The sequence below is a fragment of the Nyctibius grandis genome, chromosome 5, assembly GCF_013368605.1.
Source record: "Nyctibius grandis isolate bNycGra1 chromosome 5, bNycGra1.pri, whole genome shotgun sequence".
Taxonomy (NCBI): Eukaryota; Metazoa; Chordata; class Aves; order Nyctibiiformes; family Nyctibiidae; genus Nyctibius; species Nyctibius grandis.
Genome location: NC_090662.1, coordinates 49454986 through 49477294, shown reverse-complemented (window position 1 = coordinate 49477294; position 22309 = coordinate 49454986).

Below are 22309 nucleotides of genomic sequence, written 5' to 3'. Positions count from 1 at the left end.
AAGCCATGCTGGCTGTCTCAAATCACCTCCCTGTCCTCCACGTGCCTTAGCATAGATTCTAGGAGGATTTGTTCCATGATCTTCTTCCCAGACACATAGGTGAGGGTGACAGGTCAGTAGTTCCCAGGATCTTTCTTTCGACCCTTTTTTAAAAATGGGTGCAATGTTTCCATTTTTCCAGTCTCTTAGGGTTAGGTTTAGGGTGCAATGTTTCCCTTTTTCCAGTCACCAGGGACTTTACCTGACTGCCATGACTTTTCAAATGTCATGGAGAGCAGCTTGGCAACTGCATCAGACAGTTCCCTCAGGACTCTGGGATGCATCTCGTCAGGTCCCATAGACTTACATATATTCAGGTTCCTCAGGTGCTCATGAACCTGATCTTCTCTTACAATGGGAAGGGCTTTGCTACCCTAGTCCCTGCCTTGGGGTCAATCCACTTGAGAGGTGTGGGAAGAGAGGCTGCCAGTGAAGACTGAGGCAAAAAAGTTGTTGAGCACCTCAGCCTTCTCCTTGTCTGTTGTTACCAGTTTCCCAGTCTTGCCCATGAGGCAGGGTACACTTTCTTTGACCTTCCTTTTCTGGCTGACATACCTGTAGAAGCCCTTCTTATTATTCTTTGCATCCGTTGCCAAGTGTAGCTCCATCCCCGCCTTGGCCTTTCTCACCACACCCCTACGCAATCAGCCATTCTGGTCTCTTGCCTTCCTTGCTTGATTTCTTACACCTGGGGATTGACAGGTCTTGTGCTTTATGGAAAGTGTTTTTAAAGATCTGCCAGCTAAGTAGATGTAACTGTCATTAGCTCCTTTGGATTTTTTGAAAAGGGGACCCAAAGAATTAGGTATTGATCAACTGTGTACCCAGCTAGTCATTTAACTTTAACATAGAACAACAAGAACTTTTGCATTTGTCCCAGTGTCTACATGTAGCAGACCAATGGCTAGTGAATACAGAAAATAGTTACCTTGGATGAGATAACATCAGTGTAAGAAGAAAGTTAAGAGAATATACCCTAATTCACAGCATTATTCAAGAATTAGCTACTGTTTAGAACAGTATTAAGTGCCTAAACACATTTGAAAACCTGAGCTTTTATTTTTTTTCCCCCTAGTTGAAGGCAAGATAGTTGGATAGTCACTGACCTAGGGGGATTTTGTTAAAAGGCTACTGCAGTCTTAGCGCAGCAAAAAAAATGTGATATATACTTTTAACTTTCTTTAAGATTTATTTGATGCTACATAGTGTTATTTTTCCTTATTTTGTAATAATTTCCCTGTATGTGTATACCAGACAAAGACATGACATTAAAAAAATTATAATAGCCAGAAATGACAGTTCACAGCTTCAAGATATTGTATCCCAGTAACTACCACATGGGTATGTTTATTTCTAACACATCTTGATGTCACTAAAACATAAATATCTTCTCATGGATGGGAAAATCTAGTGCAATTCATAACAATGTTTATATAAACTGAACATTGTTCTTCTAACGACAACATAAAACATACTGCATATTCGCTGAATTGGTAAGAATATTTTTTATAGATTAAAATAGAAGTCAGAACTTTTTTCGGAATGGAGCATTTATAAAATGTTTACTTGGAAAATTAATTTTTGTAATTATTAAAAATCTCCATTGATTAATGTTTTGTTAGCTACAATGAGGCTAAAGTAATTAGAATCATCATACATCTAGGGGAAATGACTAACATATCGTGACATGAAAAATGCCATACTGATTTGCTCGGTCTATTCTGTAATTATCTAATTTACCTGAAAATCTTGAAGAAGTATGAAACAAACAGCAAAGATAGAGTTCTGTCAGTACAAAAGAAAATGCCGTACAAAACCACAATTAAAATCTGTATATTTTTATCCTTACCTATACTGTCTTATGGAAAATATCACAGAGAGACTTTGCCATTTGAGAAAGCATTTATGCAGTATGTCCCTTTTTCCTGTCAGGAAAGTGTTGCTTCACTGAGACTTCTATTGTCTTTTCTGAACTCTGGATCACAGACATTAAAAAGGATTCCTGCATTGGTAATATCATTATGGAACTCAGAAAGTTCTCTGAGGGTGATCCATTTAGTCAATTTACTGACAGAGAATATGAGCGAAAGCAAACACTTTGCAATGCACGTTCTAATAGTTCTTTTATTAATATTGCTTCTACACTTGTAAAAAAATCTCATTTGTTTCACTTTTTATGTTGTGCATAATATGTAGCTAATATAAAACCTGTTGTGACAATACACTTCTATGTTTTAATCTCTATAGTTCCTTCCAGTGGGGTTGCACACCCCAAAACAAAAATGTCACCCTTGAAATTTTTTTGCAATGACAAAACCCCATGATCTCCAAATAAAAATTTTTTCTCCCATTTTTTTCTGAAACTGATGGAAGTCCCAAGTAAGTTGGTTACATTTTTCAGGCAAAATGTCTTGGAGATCTCAACTGAGAACATGTGCTGTGAAAACCAATCGAAAAGCATCTATGCACGTGTAAGGAAGACATCTGTGCAGCATGCAGTTGACTACCGGGAAAGAATTAGAAAACGAAAGGCTAAACAAGAGTAGAAAAGGAAAGGCTGTGTTTTGTTCACAGATGGCTGCTTTGATACTACCTACAATCCCTTTTGGGCAGTATCCTAGGTAAATTCAAAACTCTTGTGAAATTAATTAGCTTAAACAGTCTTCAATATTGCCTGTAGTAGGGTGACAAAATCATACACTAACCAAACTGGTAAATAAAGTAGGATAGATAACTTACAACTGAAGAGAACTCTAGATAACAGACAAGCAGGACTTTAAACTTAAGGCTCTATTATAACAACTTTTTCCATTATTTTTCTCTTCTCAGTTCTTGTGAATGATTTTGGATGAAATAATTCTCTTACATAACTAATGTCTATGTAGCAACAATAACTCAATATTTTAGATAAGAAATCTGATAAAGTGGAGTTGAGAATTGAAATATGCAAAAAGATTTGTTCTCATCAAGGTGGAACTTGGACAGAGAAAAGAGAAAAGCATGTACTTTTCTTTAACAGAACTATTTTTGGTTTTGAAAAAGATGTGATCGAGTGCAATACAGTTTCTTAATAGCATTCTCTCCATATTGTTCTTAAATTGAAACTTTTATCAATATTAAGCCTCAGGTTGAGATAAATTTTGTGCTTTTATACTTAATTATGAAGCACTATTTAATGATCAAATAAGGCAGATATTGAAAAATCTCAAAAGATTCCCTGTTCAAACAAATATGCTTCAAAAATAAATGAATTTATAAGAACAAGTTTGGTTAGTGTATAATTTTCTCACCTCACATAAGCAGCCTTTGAACTAAACTTGAAATCTTCCTTGTCGGTAAAAGCGTGCTTGAAGTTCTTGTTATTGCTCTGTTGTACACACACCTCCATTATTCCCCCCTTTTTCTTTCTAGAGTCCAAAATACTTAAATGCAACCAAAAACACGTTCTTGCTTTTTGCTTAAAAGAAAGGCTGTTGAGAACTCTACATGAAAGCATGATCTTCCAAACAAGTAAAAGAATAAGAAATGTTTTGGAAACTGAGAAATGAAAGAGTATCTGACTAATATTATGTTGTTTTTTACCCTCCTGTACATCCAATTAATCATTTCCATGCAATTTTTAAGCCAAACAGCAGCACATTCATAGGTGAAGATAAAATTTCAATAAACAACATTGACAAAATTCGCAAGGTCTTCAGTCTCAGGTTCCACCACCCAATAAGTGATATTTTCCCATAGAAATGTGGTACAGTCATATCCTATTGCTCTGTTACCTGCCATAGTTTCTTGTCATGAGACACCACAAAATCTGGAGAAAAACTGTTTCTCTTATTTCTGTTTTTTGGTGAAAATTTCAGATGTATTAACAGTGACACAATAACCAAAGTCTTTGCACTCAAGGAAGGTATATTGTAAAAAGTTATACGAATTGAATAGAGAATTTGAAGACGCAAATGTAATGTGAAGACGTCTTGGATTTTTTAAAATTTTCTTTTGAAAAATCCTTATTCATGTAATATTTGGGTAATAGAACTCCTAAAACTATAGAACCTGAGTGTTCTAACTCAGAAAAGATAATTGCTACATCCACACTAAGTAATGCTACATACATTCGTAGACATAACTGGATTCTCACTCCTTACATTATTGAGATTAATAAATGATTTTTTATAATCACACTTGAATCATATCTCTCATTTATTTCTCTACAAGACTCAAAATTCTTCATTTTCAACGATGTTTTATGTGTTGCCAGATTATTTTCATACCCATGCAGTATTTAAACTTGTGTTTCTCCTATTGTGGTCCTTAAATAATAAAAAAAGCAAACTTAATTAGTAATACACTCTAATAAATTACAGCAAAAACAATCTCCCACAACACCAAGACCTAAAAAAAAAAAAAAAATGATACAGGAAAAAATCAGCATAAATCTTTGGATGAGGACTTTTAAAATCTGTATAATCATAGTTAAGTAGCTGCTCTTGTGACTATACCACAACATAGATACCATTTAAGTTATCTGATATTAGGCCAGTTCTTGGAGTTTGTCATTTTCTGAAGTTCTGTTTATTAACAAGGAAGCAAAATAATGTATTAACTTAACAAAGCAGCGAAAGTCACTCAGAATAATTTCATTTTATATTACCTGCAGGTGTATTAACGTCAGGCCACCACACACAAGTGGGAGTGTGAATTTGAGATTTATTTAATGCTATGGATTTCCACTATGCATATAGAATTACAAAAATACATTTGTGCAAAATAACTTTTCACTTATTCACTGAGAAAATTCCAACTAATTTAGATACATATCCATTTCTTTAAATTCTAACTTGTGGAAATACGTATTTTAAACACTGAGCTGTGTTTAAAATATGTGAGAGGGCTGATTCATTTTCTTTCATCCAATGTACACCTACGTAGCTTTAGACTCTTTGTACCTTAACTGTTCTTGCTGACTTTAGTGGAAACAGGATTGGGCTAGATTTGCTCTGATGCCTGACAGTGAACAGAGTATATTTAATATTGAACTACAAAGATTTTTAAAATGTTATTATCAAAACATGCAATAATGATGTAAAAATATTAAGAAAAGAACTCTGAGTTTTTCTCAGGAAACTAAAAAAAGCAAGACTTCCACCGCCCCTAAATTTGCTAAAGACTGAGGTGGTTTTAAAGTGTTAGGTGTTTTTTACATAGATACAGGCAATACAAAAAATCTAGCTTCCATGATGGACACTAACTTTGATATCTGTAGATTTGGACAACATCTTATTAGCTATGTTTTATTGTGTTTGATGTTTTATGTGTATTTTAAATTGTAAATCAGCAACAAGAAAATTATAGATCTTGTTGGATTTTTTTTAATCTAAATTTTTAAAAGTGTCAGTGTTATTTACAGTTACATAATATTATTCAATGCCTCCTAATGAATGGAAAATTACTTTTTTAAACTTTATCTTCTCAGTGTTTTGTGTCATTTATGCAATCACAAGTTATTTAGTTGAATTTGCTTTCTATGTCTCAAGTTTTCATCTAACAATTTAAGTACATTACAATTCAATTCTTAATAGAATTTGAACATCTTCCTCATAAAATTATTAGCAATACAGTAGCCTCTCAGTTTTGAAAGTCTTTTCCTATCCCTAATGTCAAAGTGAGTATATTTCTAACAGCAAATTATATCTAAATATTTGCATTATTCAAGATACAGGCATTCTTGTGACATATTCTCCTAACTATTATAGCTGAAAAACATTGAAATGAGAAGTGTTTTAACTAACAATAGCATTAGTATAGAAAGGCTCATAGAATTCTTATATGAAAGATTTTGTCTGAGACAGCAAGCATTTTGCAGAGATACTGTGAAAAAAGTCACAAATCTCTAGCATACAGAAAATTGTAATTTTTAATATATGGATTAAATTGATTAGTGGTATTAGGCACATTTACTAGGTACTGACATTTTAAGGGAGGTGTAATAAGATTTAAGGGTTTAAATTTGTGATTAAAATGAAAAAAAGAAAATAAAATTCCATAAGGAAAAAAAATATCGACTTTTTGTATTTATCATTTCTTATTACAGTAAACCTAAGAAGCACACAGTAAAGAGAAACCCATGTCCCTTGGCATTTTTTGGGGTGTTCAATAGCGTTTAAGGTGACAAGTCATCCTTGCTTGATGCCATAAACATCCACTAGAATTCTGTAGTTTCTTTTTTAGTCTCTTGCTCATTTAAATTTTGCTCTGGCATCTATGCATGCATAAAGCTATTATAAAACAGTTTTAACACTCTTTCATTTTTAAATATATTTTTAACTTCATATCCTGTCAATATGAAAGAGGCCTTCTGACAAAAATCTGGAAAAAAGTTTGAAAACCCATGATTATAAAAAACAAGCCCACATGTTTTACCAGGCTTTAAAAATGGGGGGAGATGGGGACAGAAGGGTCTTATTTTTCTTTTTTTTTTTCTTGCAAAAGGCATATCTATTAAAATAAAATATTGAAAAGGCAAAACCATGCAAGATTACTTGCCTGAGAAAATCTCATTATGAACAAGAATTAAAAATGAAAACTCAAAAGTCATTAAATGTCCTGAAAATTATGGCTCATCTATGAGTGTGATTTGTTCAGACTTCCATGTCGTATAGACCCTTGTAGTCTATACCAAATACCTCCCATCTAATTTTTTGGGGGCTCAAGATTACTAAAATAACTCACTAAGATTTGTAAATGCTTTTTCTAAATGTATTTTACGCCCCCCCTTCTCTTTCTTCTATGTAAATTCTAATCATCTGTACTGACATTCCAACTATGAACATTACTTTTTTTCTCTGACTCCAGGCAAGTCACTGAACCTCTCTGTCCTACATCTATAAAACTAGCTTAGGTTTTGGGTATTAAGCAAATCGATTAAATAATCTTTTGTGGAAATCCTGGAGATGTAAAGCACTACTACAGTACTGCTGAATTCCTTCTGTAGCCTTAATTGCTGATATGACACTCAGAGTCAGGACAGTGTTTAAAAGCATTGGGTGGGCTAGGGTTTTGATGCAGGGCATTTCAGCACACAGAAAAGAGTTTCTTTCAGCAGATTCTTCCTTTTGGATTGGGGATCTGTCAAACCTGGCAAAATATGTCAAGCCAATCAGGTTTATTAGGTATTCCAGTAGTCTGTGAAGCTTGGTGGCAGAATAGGTATCCTGAGGCTCACATTAAGCCCTACATTGACTCAGTTCCTCTTAAAAGAAATCTCTTTTTTTTATAGTTAAAAAAAAAAATATATTTTTCAGCAGTTCAGGACTTTTAACAATATGTAACATCATTTATGATGTGTTACCTTGGCCATGAATGACTTGCTGTTGTAAATCATCAATATTTCTTATTTCTGAATGGGAAGCCAGAAATACTGAGTAGGTCATACTCAGTTCAGGTTGAGCAAATGAGAGAACTGCAGATTTGATATTTCACAGTATTTCAACTAGTACTCAGGGAGTATATGACACTGAAGCCCTTACATTACCTTCCAGTTAGAAACCAAAGGAAATGATACATTAGAAAAACAGTGACATAAACGGATACACTTTTGATAGCTTTCAACTATTCGGGGTATTTTTGTTATAGTTTTAAGTTGCTAGGAATATCTGGATGGAAACGAGAAATGGGATTACAAACTCATCCGTAAAGCACATTAATATAGAATCATAGAATCATAGAATCATTTAGGTTGGGAAAGGACCTTTAAGATCACTGAGTCCAACCGTAAACCAAACACTGTCAAGTCCACCACTAAACCATGTCCTTAAGTGCCACATCTATATGTCTTTTAAATACCTCCAGGGATGGTAACTCCACCACCTCCCTGGGCAGCCTGTTCCAATGTTTGATAACCCTTTCAGTGAAGAAATTTTTCCTAATATCCAATCTAAACCTCCCCTGGTACAACTTGAGCTGTTTCCTCTCATCCTATCATTTTTTACTTGGAAGAAGAGACTAACATGTACCTCGTTACAACCTCCTTTCAGGTAGTTGTAGAGAGTGATAAGGTCTCCCTTGAGACTCCTTTTCTCCATACTAAACAAGCCCAGTTTCCTCAGCTGCTCCTCATAAGACTTGTGCTCTAGATCCATACTAAACAAGCCCAGTTTCCTCAGCTGCTCCTCATAAGACTTGTGCTCTAGATCCTTCAGCTTTGTTGCCCTTCTTTGGACTCTCTCCAGCACCTCAATATCTTTCTTGTAGTGAGGGGCCCAAAACCGAACACAGTATTCAAGGTGCGGGCTCACCAGTGCTGAGTACAGGGGGACGATCACTCCCCTAGTCCTGCTGGCCACACTATTTCTGATACAAGCCACGATGCTGTTGACCTTCTTGGCCACCTGGGCATACTGCTGGCTCATATCCAACTGGCAGTTGACCAACACCCCCAGGTCTTTTTCTGCTAGGCAGCTTTCCAGACTCTCTTCCCCAAGCCTGTAGCATTGCATGGGGTTGTTGTGACCCAAGTGCAGTACCCAGCACTTAGCCTTGTTGAACCTCATACAGTTGGCCTCAGCCCATCGATCCAGCCTGCCCAGATCCTTCTGTAGAGCCTTTCTACCCTCAAGCAGATCAACACTCCTGCCTAACTTGGTGTCATCTGCAAACTTGCTGAGTGTGCACTCAATCCCCTTGACCAGATCATTGATAAAGATATTAAAGAGAATTGGCCCCAATACTGAGCCCTGGGGAACACCACTTGTGACCAGCCACCAACTGGATTTAACTCCATTCACCACAACTCTTTGGGCTTGGCCATGAAGCCAGGTTTTTACCCAGTGAAGCGTATGTCCATCCAAGCCATGAGCAGCCAGTTTCTGTGGGAGAATGCTGTGGGAAATGGTGTCAAAGGCTTTACTAAAGTCTAGGTAGACAACATCCACAATCTTTCCCTCATCCAGTAAGTAGGTCACCTTGTCATAGAAGGAGATCAGGTTAGTCCAGCAGGACATGCTTTTCATAAACCCATGCTGACTGGGCCTTATCAACTGGTTGTCCTGTATATGCCATGTGATGGCATTCAATATGATCTGCTCCATAACCTTCCCCAGCACCAAGGTCAGACTGAACAGGCTTGTAGCTTTCTTAATCCTCCTTCCAGCCCTTCTTGTAGATGTGTGTCACATTTTCTAACCTCCAGTCAACTGAGACCTCCCCAGTTAGCCAGGACTGCTGATAAATGATGGAAAGTGGCTTGGTGCGCACTTCCATCAGCTCCCTTGGCACATTTGGGTGGATCCCATCTCGCCCCATATGTGTAGACACACACACACACACATATAGAGCACTCTATTTCAATGTATATCTAATCCTTGCTAACCTGATCCTGACAAAATTTGCGTTTTTAGAAGGTTATTGCAAATGCAGCCATTGTTCAAGACTCAGGAAACTTAAAAGTCAGCACATTTTAAACATATATTCTAATTTATTTGATTTTGTTTTGAGCACAATGTCTGATTCTTCCAAAGCTGACTAAGGGATTCGGATTCTTAAAATCTCCTGTTTTGATGGGACTTGGACATCCTGACTTCATAAAGAGCTTTAAAAATTAAATCAGAATGTTTATTTTACTCTGCAAATTCAGAGTACTGAGTAAATTAATATGCTGAAAAGGTCTTTATCTACATGAAGGTAACACTGGTTTCAAATGCCTTATCCTTGTACTGACCGAAAGACTGAACTGATACCACTAAATTCAATGTAAGTATTGAAATTTATGTTATATTATGTAAACAGGAGAAGGAAAACATTTATTTTCCACTGATGACAAACTCTGTTCCAATTGGAACAAGATAGAAGCTTGCTAGCCTTTTCATGACTATAGCATTAACATTGCAATCGTTTCTCTAATTCCTGGTAATGTAGATTAAATTATTTTCTGAACTCTGCTTATACTTTAGAGGATTTATACTCTGCTTATATTTTTTCTAGTAAACATGCTAAGCTGATATAAATGCTGTACCATTAAGAAGCTCTGCCAAGGGAATACAATACAGGAAAGAGAATGAAAATGCATAGCACCTGCCCAAGATAACAGAAGGCAAAACTCCTAAACTAACCCCTGCCTCTATATTGCTCAAATGATAGCCTTTTTTACATTCTTATTCACACATTACAGACATATTCTAACTGTAGCACTTGACATATTTATGCTGTATGAATCTTCTGCAAGTGGAATTCAGGTTATAATGCCGTCCTGGTTTCACTGGGATTTCGTTTCAGTTTGTGGCCAGCTGTGGTATGGTGATCAGGGCCATTAGCAGCTAAACCCAGGGCAGCTGACCCAGGCTGGCTCACAGCTGTATTCTATATCATTAACATCAAGTTCACTATAAAAGGTAGGGCTTGCTGCAAAGGAGTGGGGCTGTTTTTGCTCTTCTTTCTTCTGGCCTTCTCTTTCTCATTGATCAGTGTTCCCAGACAACTTGCTGCAACTCTGTAGCTAAGTATACTTTTGTGTGTTTTGTGTTATCATTTATATTGGTTTCTTTATTTTATTAAATCTGTTTAATTTTAACCCACAAGTCTTCCTCTTTTTCCTAATTTCCTCCCTCAGCTGGGGAAGAGACATTGGTTGAGAGAAAAACTATTATTTTTTAGCCCTGGCTGAGGGCTAAATGAAGATAAATGCATAGATGAATGAGTTTGAATATCTGAAAGGATAAAAATATAAAATAACAAAAATAGAAGTTAATAGTCAGTAGTTCAATATGGAAATTTTTTTGCTTTGAAAGAGAAAAAGTAGGTATAAATTACAGCAGCAGTACTTGCAGGTAGGATAAGCATCACCTTAAAACTCAGTTTTACACTCAGTTGGGCCTACTTTAGTTACTTGAGAACATCCTATATTGACTCATCTCATTTAATGAGACAGTACAACATGAATTTGAAATTTGGGCAGAAATGTACCTACTTGAGTAATTCCATTGACAAAGCAGTGTCATGTACTGTACATGTGCAGGGCATTGCTTTCTAGCTTTCTATGAAGTTTTCCAGCTTCCTAAGTATTAGCCTGTCTTTCCTCTTCCAGCTCCACCTGCATTGAAACATAAAATCCTGTTGTGTTTTAACCCCAGCTGGCAACTAAACCCCACACAGCTGCTTGCTCACTCCCCCCAGGTGGGGATGGGGGAGAGAATGGGAAGGGTAAAAGTAAGAAAAGTCGTGTGTTGAGATAAAGACAGTTTAACAGGTAAAGCAAAAGCTGTGACCCAAGCAAAGCCAAACAAGGAATTCATTCACTGCTTCCCATGGGCAGGCAGATGTTCAGCCATCTCCAGGAAGGCAGGACTCCATCACGTGCAATGGTTACTTGGGATGACAAACGCCATCACTCCAAATGTCCCCCTTCTTCCTCCAGTTTTATATGCTGAGCATGACATTATATGGTATGGAATATCCCTTTGGTCAGTTGGGGTCAGATGTCCGAGCTGTGTCCCCTCCAAACTTCTTGTGCATCCCCAGCCTGCTTGCTGGTGGCATGGTGTGAGATGCAGAAAAGGCCTTGGCTCTGTGTAAGCCCTGCTCAGCAGTAACAAAAACATCTCTGTGTTATCAACACCGTTTTCATCACAAATCCAAACCATAACCCTGTACTGGCTACTATGGAGAAAATTAACTCTGTCTCAGCCAAAACCAGTACAAATCCACACATTCCCTCACTGCTGCTTTCTCGTGCCACATCTCATTTTTCTCTCCAGGAACAGTTTAGATCATTTACCCATAAAGGTACAATATCCAAGGTATACAGGGGAGTGACAACAGCAAATAACGTTGAGGGAACCTGACAAATGAAAAATGCATTGTAGTTGGAAATAACTGCTTTAGATCAGATCACATCTTTGTATCACTGCAAAGTATCTGGCTACCTTTGTATATTTTTCACGTTACAGACAATAGCTGGTTAATAACATTCTTCATTTTTAGAAGATGGATTTTGATATGCAAAAGTCAAGCATTCAAAAGGATTTACCATGTCTAAAAATTTTCAGTTCTATGCAGATATTTTCTCATAAAATAGAAATGTAGACATGCACTTTTCACACAAATTTTAAATTAGCCTATAAGTAATTTATGCCCTAGAAACTATTTACTCATTTTGCATTGGAAATACTCGTACCTCTGTCTGAATACTTGCCCGTGTAAATATCTATATTTTCATACTTATATGACACTTTTTTATTTTAAATTTATTTGGTTTACAACTCACTCAAAATATGCCATTAAAAAACAAATTTAAGACATTCAACTTTGCACCCAATCTAGAATATACGGAGCATGTAGGTGTGTCTCTGTTCAGGCCGCATTCGAGGCTAAATAATAACCAGCTGTTCTATCACCCAATGACCCCTCCCCAGATGAGAAAGGGAATTGGGAAAAGGAAAGGAGACTCAAGGGTTGAAATGGAAACAGATTTAATAAAATAAGAAAAACAATATTAATACTAATGCTGATATAAAATACACAGAGTTATACCCAGCCCATATAGTGGTCGCAAGCTGCGCACTTCCAGCAGGGAATGCCCGATGTCAAACACTGCGATCACCACAGCTCCAGTGAAAGTGCGATGGTCACAACAAACGGGAGAGCAGGTCTCAGGAGCAAAATGATAGGCGAGACCCTCCAGGGATGGCAACTATTGAGAAGAGAGAGACGTCCCCAGAAAGCTTTCCAATTTATAGCAAACACGACGTCTATGATACAGACTGCTTCTGCTGGCTAGCTCAGGTCAGCTGCCCTGGCTTTTGCTCCTCCTAGCTGTAGCACCTGGCTAACTCAGAACCACCCTTGATCACCATGGAAGCCCGCATACCATGTCTGGCCACTAATTAAAACCAAGTGTTTTATCAACTTCATTCCCACTGTATTGGATGCTGCAGTCTTCTCAAAAGTGCAGCTTTCCTGAACAGAAAATTGATTCTATGCTTCTATCCCCGCAAAACCAGGACAAGATGAGAAAATTATTTTCCTGTGATAAGGAAGCTGACACTTGCTTAGAAATTTCTTTAACTGCGTTATAAAACCAGCTGCTCTTTCGACTATAATTTTCTCAGTGAATGCTACATCTTTTTGCAGGCCACCATTGACAACACTAGCTGCCTTGTCAAAGTGAAAATCTTTCTGCTTTCCTAACCACCTGGGTCTCCTGATCTGCATAGCTTTTAACTGGTCTAAGTTTCACTGTCTAAATGTAAAACAAACAAGTTGTCAATATATCAAAATCCTCTTTCACATAAAAATAAATCAGTCTTCAGTTCTATGCAGTCAAACACTCTACCAACACAGATTTTCATGGAAGTACCAGTAGTTCAGCAATAAGGTAATGTCACGGTTTAAAGCTGGGCTGGTTATTAAACCTGTGGCAGACGCTCTCTGTTAACCCTCCCCCCGCCCCCAACCCGAAGGAAAAGGGAAAGGGAAAAGGGAGAGAGACTTACGGGTTGGAAAGTTAAAACAGTTTTAATAAACTATAATAATGAAAAAGAGTATTATAATAATATTGGAATAATCAAATATATACAAATATATACAAAACCAAGATCGAGCTCCCCCGATGTCGGCCACGTCACCACCGGCACTGCAGGGCAGGCTCCGGGAAGGCCCAGGCTGGGTCTAGCGACGGTCGAGAACTGGATTCAGGGATGCACGGATCGGGATCGGGGGCAGCAGGAAAATGGACAGAGTCCTCCTTGGACACTGGCCAAATGCTCAAGCTGCAGAAGCAGCCCGAAGGAGCAGAAGCACCCAAAACCAGCAGGCCAGGCTGAGTCCCTCATGATCCCCCCCGTTTTATACTGAGAATGACGTGTAGGGGATGGAATACCTCGCTGGTCAATTTTGGGTCACCTGTCCTGTCCGCTCCTACCTGCAGGTGCGACCCCCCTTTGGCTCTTCACTCATAAGCAGTGAGGAATTTAGCAGTGACCTTGGTTTCTCTAAGACTAAGTACAGCAAAAGCCTTTCTGCACAACATCCTTACTGGTGCCTCAGTGATAACTACAAACTTTGAGCGTTATCAGTCCTAGAAGCAGACACTGTCTGCAAAAGATGCAGTTAGTTTCAGAAAGTGCAGTTACTTAGAAGAGACTTAGCTGAACGTAAAAATCACTGAAAGGAAAATTAGCCTGGTTTAGGCCAAACCAGGACAGGTAAGTACATTCAAGGAGAATCATCTGTGTTCTTCCATCAGTTCCTCCAACTTATAGGTGCAAACTCTTGAACCCCATTTTTTTCATCTCTGTTTTTTCAGAGAAATCCTACATATTCATGTGCATAATAAAAAGGATAGAAAAAAATTTTCTTTAAGTTGGGTTTCATTCAAAACCAATTTTTTCAAATTGCATTGTTGAATTCTGTACATATTAACTTATTTATGTCTTTTAAACTTTTTCTAAAGTGTTTTTTCTGAAGATTTTGTTTAATTTCAGAATGAATGAAAGTTAAATATTCCTTTTATGTAGCTATTCATTCACTTTTTTCCTATACTTTATTCGGTAACAAAAAAATCATCAGCTGAGGCCTGATTTCTGTAGTTACACTGTCTTTGTCCTTCCATGGTTCCATTTACTTTAGTAAAGTTACACCTAATTTACATCACTGTAATGGAATTATTCTTGTGCAGTCCTTTTCCAAATCTGTATGTAAGGCAATTAAGCAGGGAGTTGAAAGCCTAGTGTAACAGAATTATGCGTTCTTCCATTGTGACATTTTAAAAATGTTATTCAAAGCAGAGGAAAAAAACAAAAATATTTTTGGCAGAAACAGCCTCCCAGTTACAACTTATGTTCTGTTACACAAGTCTGAACTGTCTGGGAACCATAATGTATGTACTGTTTACCCAGCTGGTTTTTGGTTGGGTACTTATATTGACAGCCTCAGCAGCAGTAATGAGACTCAGCACCTGTAGCAGTCATGGAGGGAAATGCTGCTATCATCATCTTCATTAACCTGGGGACTTGTCATGGGACATGTGTTATTTTGAAGAAGGTTAAATACCCAAAGTGCTACTCATGCCAGTGTATGAGAAACCTTGAGTTATATCCTATGTCTGTTTTACAAGCCTTAACAGATGTAAAAACCAAATTCAAATACATTAATATAGTGCAATTAAAAATATAAAAGTAAATTATTAAAATTCCCTATTTTTTTTTGTTTTCTTTAATTCTGTTAATTTAATAGCATTTTTTTAATAGATTTGTTTCCATGTAAGCAGAATCTGATTCAGTAGAAGTGGTCTGGTTCTGTACCTCCATGTTCAAAGATACTGTAAGTTAGACTATAAAATATATCTGGAGTGTTGTCATTTGTTTATTTAGGTATGAACTGTTGTGACATTATGGAAAGCTGCAAAGGACTGGAAGAGAAGAGGCAATGAAGCAGAAATTATAGTAAATAATAGTATTTTTTCTAATGTCTTCCATATGTTTCCACTTTAAGCTTAAAGTAACAAACAAGTCAGTTGATAAGACTTTTGAAAGTATTGCTCCTGTATCTTGGAAAAAAACTATCTTCCTAGAAGGAAAAAAAAATAAAGAATTATCCAAAACGACATTCACTTTCTCTTTGTATTCATATACCATCTGATTCCAGATGATTTGATCCTTTGAAAGACTGCTCAAATTTAACTTCTTGAATCAGAGAAGGTTTCCTATGGGATACTTGTATAGTGAAAATGAAATCAAAATGATTTTTGGTGATAAGCCAACCTTTGCTCAAAAATATAACTTGGGATATAGCTTTCATATAGAAGCATGTATTTCAGTTATAGTTTTGTTTATGCCCATTCCTGGTTTTTGGGGAACTATTTTTTTAACATTTCCATTGTTTTCCAGTATTTACACCTTAAAATATATACTACTACTAATAATAAATTAGATATTGGTAATGAGAGATTGATGGGTTTGTTTTATTTTGATTTGTTTTTTGTAAATGAGCTCACAGTTCCTGAACTTAAGAAAAGTCTGTGTGGAAACCGTGTATATTCTCCCCTGTGGAATTGCATGGGTCATAAAATCAGGCCTGTGGATTAGTCTGCTTTACATGATCCAGGGAAACACTCAAATTTCCACATTTGGGCCTGCATTCTGGGCACGTCATGATTCCACCTTGGGACAAAGCCCTCCTCAGCCTGAAGTTTCCCCAAAGAAAAAGCAAGATGTACACCAGATGCAAAGCAAGCCTTTAAGTTCTGTCCATTCGATCTGAAAAAGGAACCAGCATCCTGGGGTCTCCTATAACATTCCCCATTCCTCAGCAGACAGACAGAATTACACTTTATCTATGGTTTTAAATTGATTTTTTCAGCAATACTACTGCTCTGGTTTCAATTTTACAACTTTACTGATTTGAATCTAACCTAAATTCCAGAGTGAAACATCTTGACATTGAAAGAGGACGTGTATTTGTAAATAATTGTGTTTTCACAAAATAACAATAGCATAGTCTTAAGCAAAACAAATGGGAAATGCAAACCATGCTTTAAGTAGAATTTTAGTAGAAATCTTGGGTGAGGAGAGAGGAGTGCAGTGGAGAGGAAGGGAGATAAGTGGACAGTCTTTCCTCTCCTCTCTCTTCCTCCTGTTCTCTCCCTTAAGGTGGAGTAGAAGGGAAGTTTGTTTCTTTTGGGTTTGACTCTTGAAGTACTCTCACACAGTTAAGTCGGTGGCAAAGACCACTGACAGGGCACATACGAGATCTAGGTTTCAGCTTCCATCTGAAGTGCTGTGAGTTGCATCTATCTCTGGACAGAATGGAGTGAGTTAAGTAGCCTTAAGTACTGTGTTCACATCTTCTGTTTCACACTCACAAATAAAAGAATGAAACACTGTTTTCATGAAACGAGGGTAGTTTATAGTTGTCTTAACTTGCTGATATGTCAGAATGATCAGACCATATGTGTGTCCAAATGCTGACATACTGAATACTTGAATTCTAATGTTAGCGTAACTCCACCGATTTCATATAATTACTTCAATATTCATTGTGCCAAAAACAAATATGTGAGAAAGACTAGAGTCTGTAGTTAGGATACTCATCAAAGAACTGAATCATCTGCTTTTAATCCATGTTTCTATTAACTGCTAGCTATTTATGTGGATAAAAGCAGTATTAAGAATAGAGGGTGAAAGACATGGATTCTGGAGTACACTTTGACCCAAATGGAGTGCTCTCTTTGGAAGCAGGGGACTGAGATTTAAAGAAGTGGAATATGGGTCAGTAGTGGTCTGCTGAACGCCAAAAGCACTGGGCTATTGAGTAAAAGAAGTATGCTCCTGCTCTAGCAGTTCTGTAAATCTAGTGAGGAAAGGGGAGAAAATGGCCTCCAAATTTTGGTAAATTCTGTCATAGTTTAATAAGATGGCTAAATCAATGTTGAGGAACAAATTATTTTTTAATGCTTTGTTAACTATGTGCAGGATTCCTGTATTTTATGGAGATCTAAATTTAACTAATTTCCTGCATATTGCCACATTTCTTGTCATTCCTAAGTGTTAATTTCATTGCATTCCAAGTTAGAGAGCACACTTCCTTCTCAGTTCAGCTTCTGTTTTATTTCTCTTCTTTTGCTGTGAGAAAATTATTTAAATTTATTGTGGGGGAATAACAAAACAAACACACAGTGAAATTAATGATTACCATTTTCTTTACAGAACTGGACAGTGAAGCCTGGACAGTTAAGAAGGATGTATGATTTGAAGTTGGTGAAGCCCACTGGTGACTCCTGAAGGATGTGCAAGAGCTTTTATTGATTTCAGTGTCTGAGTAATTTGAAGATAGCATTCTGATAATACTGAAAAGAGAGTTAATCTATATTAAAAATCTATCAGTGTGTCCAGTCTCTGCCCTATATAATTTCAGATAAATACCTTCTTAAAAAAAGAACAGAAATTCACTTCCTTTGTCACTTGTCTCTGCTAAAATGGAAGAAGTCCCACATTTCTTTTACGGTGCTTGTTGATATCATTAGCACCACTCTGGCAGTGAAGATGGTGAAGCTACTTAAACTGGTGCAGATATTAGAGTCATGATCTTAACTATCAAGGGAAAAGCACATAGCCCTATATTTAGATCTTGGCAACTTAAAAACTTTATAATTCACATTCTATCTTTACTTAATAAAAATTAGAGCACAGAGTCCTTAATGAGGAACTACCAGACCTTATTTTAAAGATTTAAAGTACATTTAACTTGTAAGAAGGTGTACTCGCTGCTCTAAGGCAGCAACATTTTTTTCTGTATGCCACCTTAATGGAGAAATAGACAGCAGACTATAAATTACAAATATGTATTCCTAGACTACGAAGCTATATATGAACTTTCATCCTTGAATGAATTATTGCTATTGTGTTACCAGCCCCTGCAAATGGAAAGACTAAAGACTTTAATTTAGTGCCACTACCTGTGGTCACAGTCATAAATTTAATTTCACTAAATTTAGTCTAACCCACATTACACTTTTGACACTTACTGTCAAAAGGAAGGAAACTAGAAGGTAAGGCCTACTTTCCGGATGCTTCATCTGACAGCATAAAAAATTACCGTCTGAGGTGAAGTTTGCTGACGCAGAATACACAGAAGAATACAATGTTAGAAGTCTGGAAAAATTACTACTTTCTCCAACCTGGCATTGCAGAGCAATTGCTTTAAATACATTAGGAAAGATCTACAGCTAATTCTGACTATACATATTACATGATGGATACCAGTATTTCTAACCTAATGTTCTCATCAGATCCCTTTCAAACAATCAAAGGTTTTTTTCTTCTTTATTTTAAAGAAATGTGCCAGAAAAATCAAGCCAATCCCATCTTTTTCAGTTCCCATATCAGTGCAAATGTCTACAGTCAACACTTTGTTTTTGAGTTTTGGAATACACTTTAAACCTCTACAGGAGAAAAGATATAGAGACCTTATCAAAATACTTGAAAGTGATAGATGCTTCTCTTCTGCAATTTGACACTTCTTAAGCTAATATAATTTAGCAAGCAGATTGTGAAATTCGCTGCAGTCTGTTCAAGACAGTACACAGCATTAAATTAACATATTCTTCAGAAGAACAGACTGAGGTTATTTAATAACTTGAAGTAACAAATCCAGTACAGAACTACTTGAATCTATGGCACGTCATTCTCAAAATTGTTCTTTAAAAGAAAGATGTGACTTAGAACATTGAACAGGCAAGAAATTTTAATAAATTATTGTCACATCAGGAGCTGTTAAGTGATCTGAAAAATCAAAAAGGTATCATATAAAAGTGGAAATTAGGCAAACTGACCAGGGAATAGAACAAGTGCACAAAGACAAAACGAGAAATCGTGAAGTACAATGTAAGCTTCAATTAATAGAGAATACAAAAAGCACCAGGAAAAGATTCTACTTATATATTAAAAGGAAGATAAAAACAAAGGGTTATGAAAGTTCATTAATTATTGTGACTGTTAAACAACAACAAATGATACAAAATCTTTGAAATATTCAAGATCTTCATACTTCAATCTTCAAAGGAAAAAGGAAGTGACAAGGAAAGGAACAAGGAAGAATACTGGAAGTAACAGACCAGTTGGCACAACTTTGTCTCCTACAATGTTTCTGGAATAAGTTATTAAACAATTTGCAATAAATAATGAACTAGAAACAGTAGAATACAGCAAATACAGACTTTTCAAGTGTTCAATGTCAAACTAATTTAGCTCCCCACTTTAACAGCACCACTGACATAGTGAAAAGGATAGTCAAGATTTTTAATGTCTGAAATATCATAAAGTTTTTGTTGTTAACTTCGTTGTAAACACACCAAAGAAGTATCTTCTAGGTGTAGTAACGATTAGCAGACAAATATAAGAAAACTCAGTTTCAAAGGAGAGTTAAGTCTGTGGTTCATAAGCACAGTAGAAGGACATTACAAAGTGCAGATGTATTTTAGATCATGCTCAGGTCAATATTTTTGTAAATTACCTAGGTGATGGAGTAGATAGAAAAATTACACCTTTGTGCATTAAACTAGGTTGGTTTCAGAAGGACTGCAGGCTATTTGGAGGGCAGAATCATAATATGTTCTCTTCAAATTCAGTCTTCAATTTAAAAAAAAATATACAACATAAAGGAGCCTTCAAAGAGCTATATTTAGGAAGATGAACTTGAATCAACTAATGCAAAGAAGGGGAAATATCTACCTAAGTATCAATAAAAACAAAAAACCACAGCAGTATGATACATGAGATAATCTCCATAATGCTATTGGAGAACACGTATGTACAGACAGAAGTTTGCAATTTTCTTCAGGTGTGGCAATCCACACCACGTGTAGCTGGAATATAGTGTCTAGTTTTGACTGTTACACTTTCAAAGATATTTTAAAAAATGGGAAACAATCAAGAGAAGAGCAAAGCATTTAAACAGTAAAAGTTTAAACTCATTAAAAAAACATTGGAATAAAGGCACCTGTTTCAGTTCAGAGAAGAAAATAGAGAAGACATCTCTCTCTTAAATGAGTCTAACATGGGCTTAGTGTTTTTGTGGCCTTTGTGAGATGCAAGGACCAGGTTTAACTTTCTGAGACTTCTTTTATTGAAAGTAATTTTTAACAGATGGTAAAATAAACATATATTAGGGAACATCTAAATGCTTGCTTAGTATTCAGATGCCATACTGAAGATATTTAAGTTAACCCAGTCCACTTGAACTAGATGATAGTTTAATGTTCTTTCCAGTCTTATCATGTGAATCAATGGTGTCCTGAGAACAGTAATGGTAACAGAGCAGAATATGAAAAGAAGTTCAAGAAGGAAGAGGAATGAAAGTCCTTTATGATTCTTTATTACATTGAATGGCACCCATTAAGTGTTGGTAAAAACTGGATAACAGATAATTTTATGTGAATACTTGGCAGTTGGAAGGGCACACTGGATATTTCATAGACAAAATTCAATTGCTGCAGAATAATCGGCAAAATAGTGGTGTTTTGTTTGTTCCTACAGGTGGCTACTGTGAACTGTGAAGAAAAGAAAATGCTTCGAGCTGTAAATGAAATGGTTATACTAAACACAAAGGTTGATTTACTCATCACATTGCTTTTTTTTTTGCCTTTCAGTCCTTTGGATCTTGTATATATAAGCTTCAGGAATATAATTGTCCCTTAAAACTGATAATTAAAATACTACTAGGAACAATCACAGTTTTCAAAAGTTTGTGTTATATAGAAAGTTATGTTATATAAGAAAAGTACGAGAGAAGAGTGACAGAGTAGATTCATCATACATTTTTTAATGGGAAGTATAAGCTGAAACAGGGGACACTGCTTTTGACTTAAGACCATGCTGCAGCTGGCAGATGTTACCTCATACTCTCTTCTGTCCCCATCTACCTGTCTGTGCTTGCTCCAGTAACCTTTGAGCCACAGAGTAAGATAGATCACCTTTCTGATGTGATTGAGAATAGTTTGTTGTGTTTTTTTTTTTCTTTTAGCACCTGTGAAGAATTCAGTGGGATTAGGGAACTGTACCACTTCTCCCTGGAATCATGCTACATGGAGGAAAGGATGAAAATAAGTGAAGAAGGGTGGAACTGCCACTTTTAGCAGCAGTCAATTTTTATATCAGCTTAAAACACCATCCTAATTCTGTTCTTTTCATTCTTAATGCAAAACTAACACAATTATTTTGCTGCAAAATCTCTATAAGTTGACTATAACTGATCTTCACAGAGGAGATTGGCCCTAATAACTTCATCTCTAGTTTACCATTGAAGTTGACTCCCTCAATCCTGTGATTGTGTTCTGCAGAGATTAGGCTCCTCAAATGGGTTGTGTATGTACATCAGTGCCTCTAGTGCACCAAAAGATATTTTGTGGCTTTTCAAGATAGAAGATAGCATTTCAATAGTCAGAGCAAAATGGTAAAGTTCAGATAGTCTGCTTAAATACAATTATAATGCCCTTTGACTCAGAGATTCAGAACAGTCCATTTATTTCTCTTCACCCAACCTGAAACCCACATTAAGATTTCCTGATTCTCTGCCAGTTTTATAGTCAGACAGCAAACACCGGCAAGCAAGAATATTTAGCTCGTCATAGGCACTCACTTCCTGGATATGTTCCACCAGATTTATCTGGAAACTGGATGGCAGTTCAAGATTATGTCATCTGTGTTTCATGTATCTCAGTCACAGGGAGACTTTCATGTTCCTCATGGCAACACTTGCAAATGTTCAGTCATGCGTCTCACTTCAG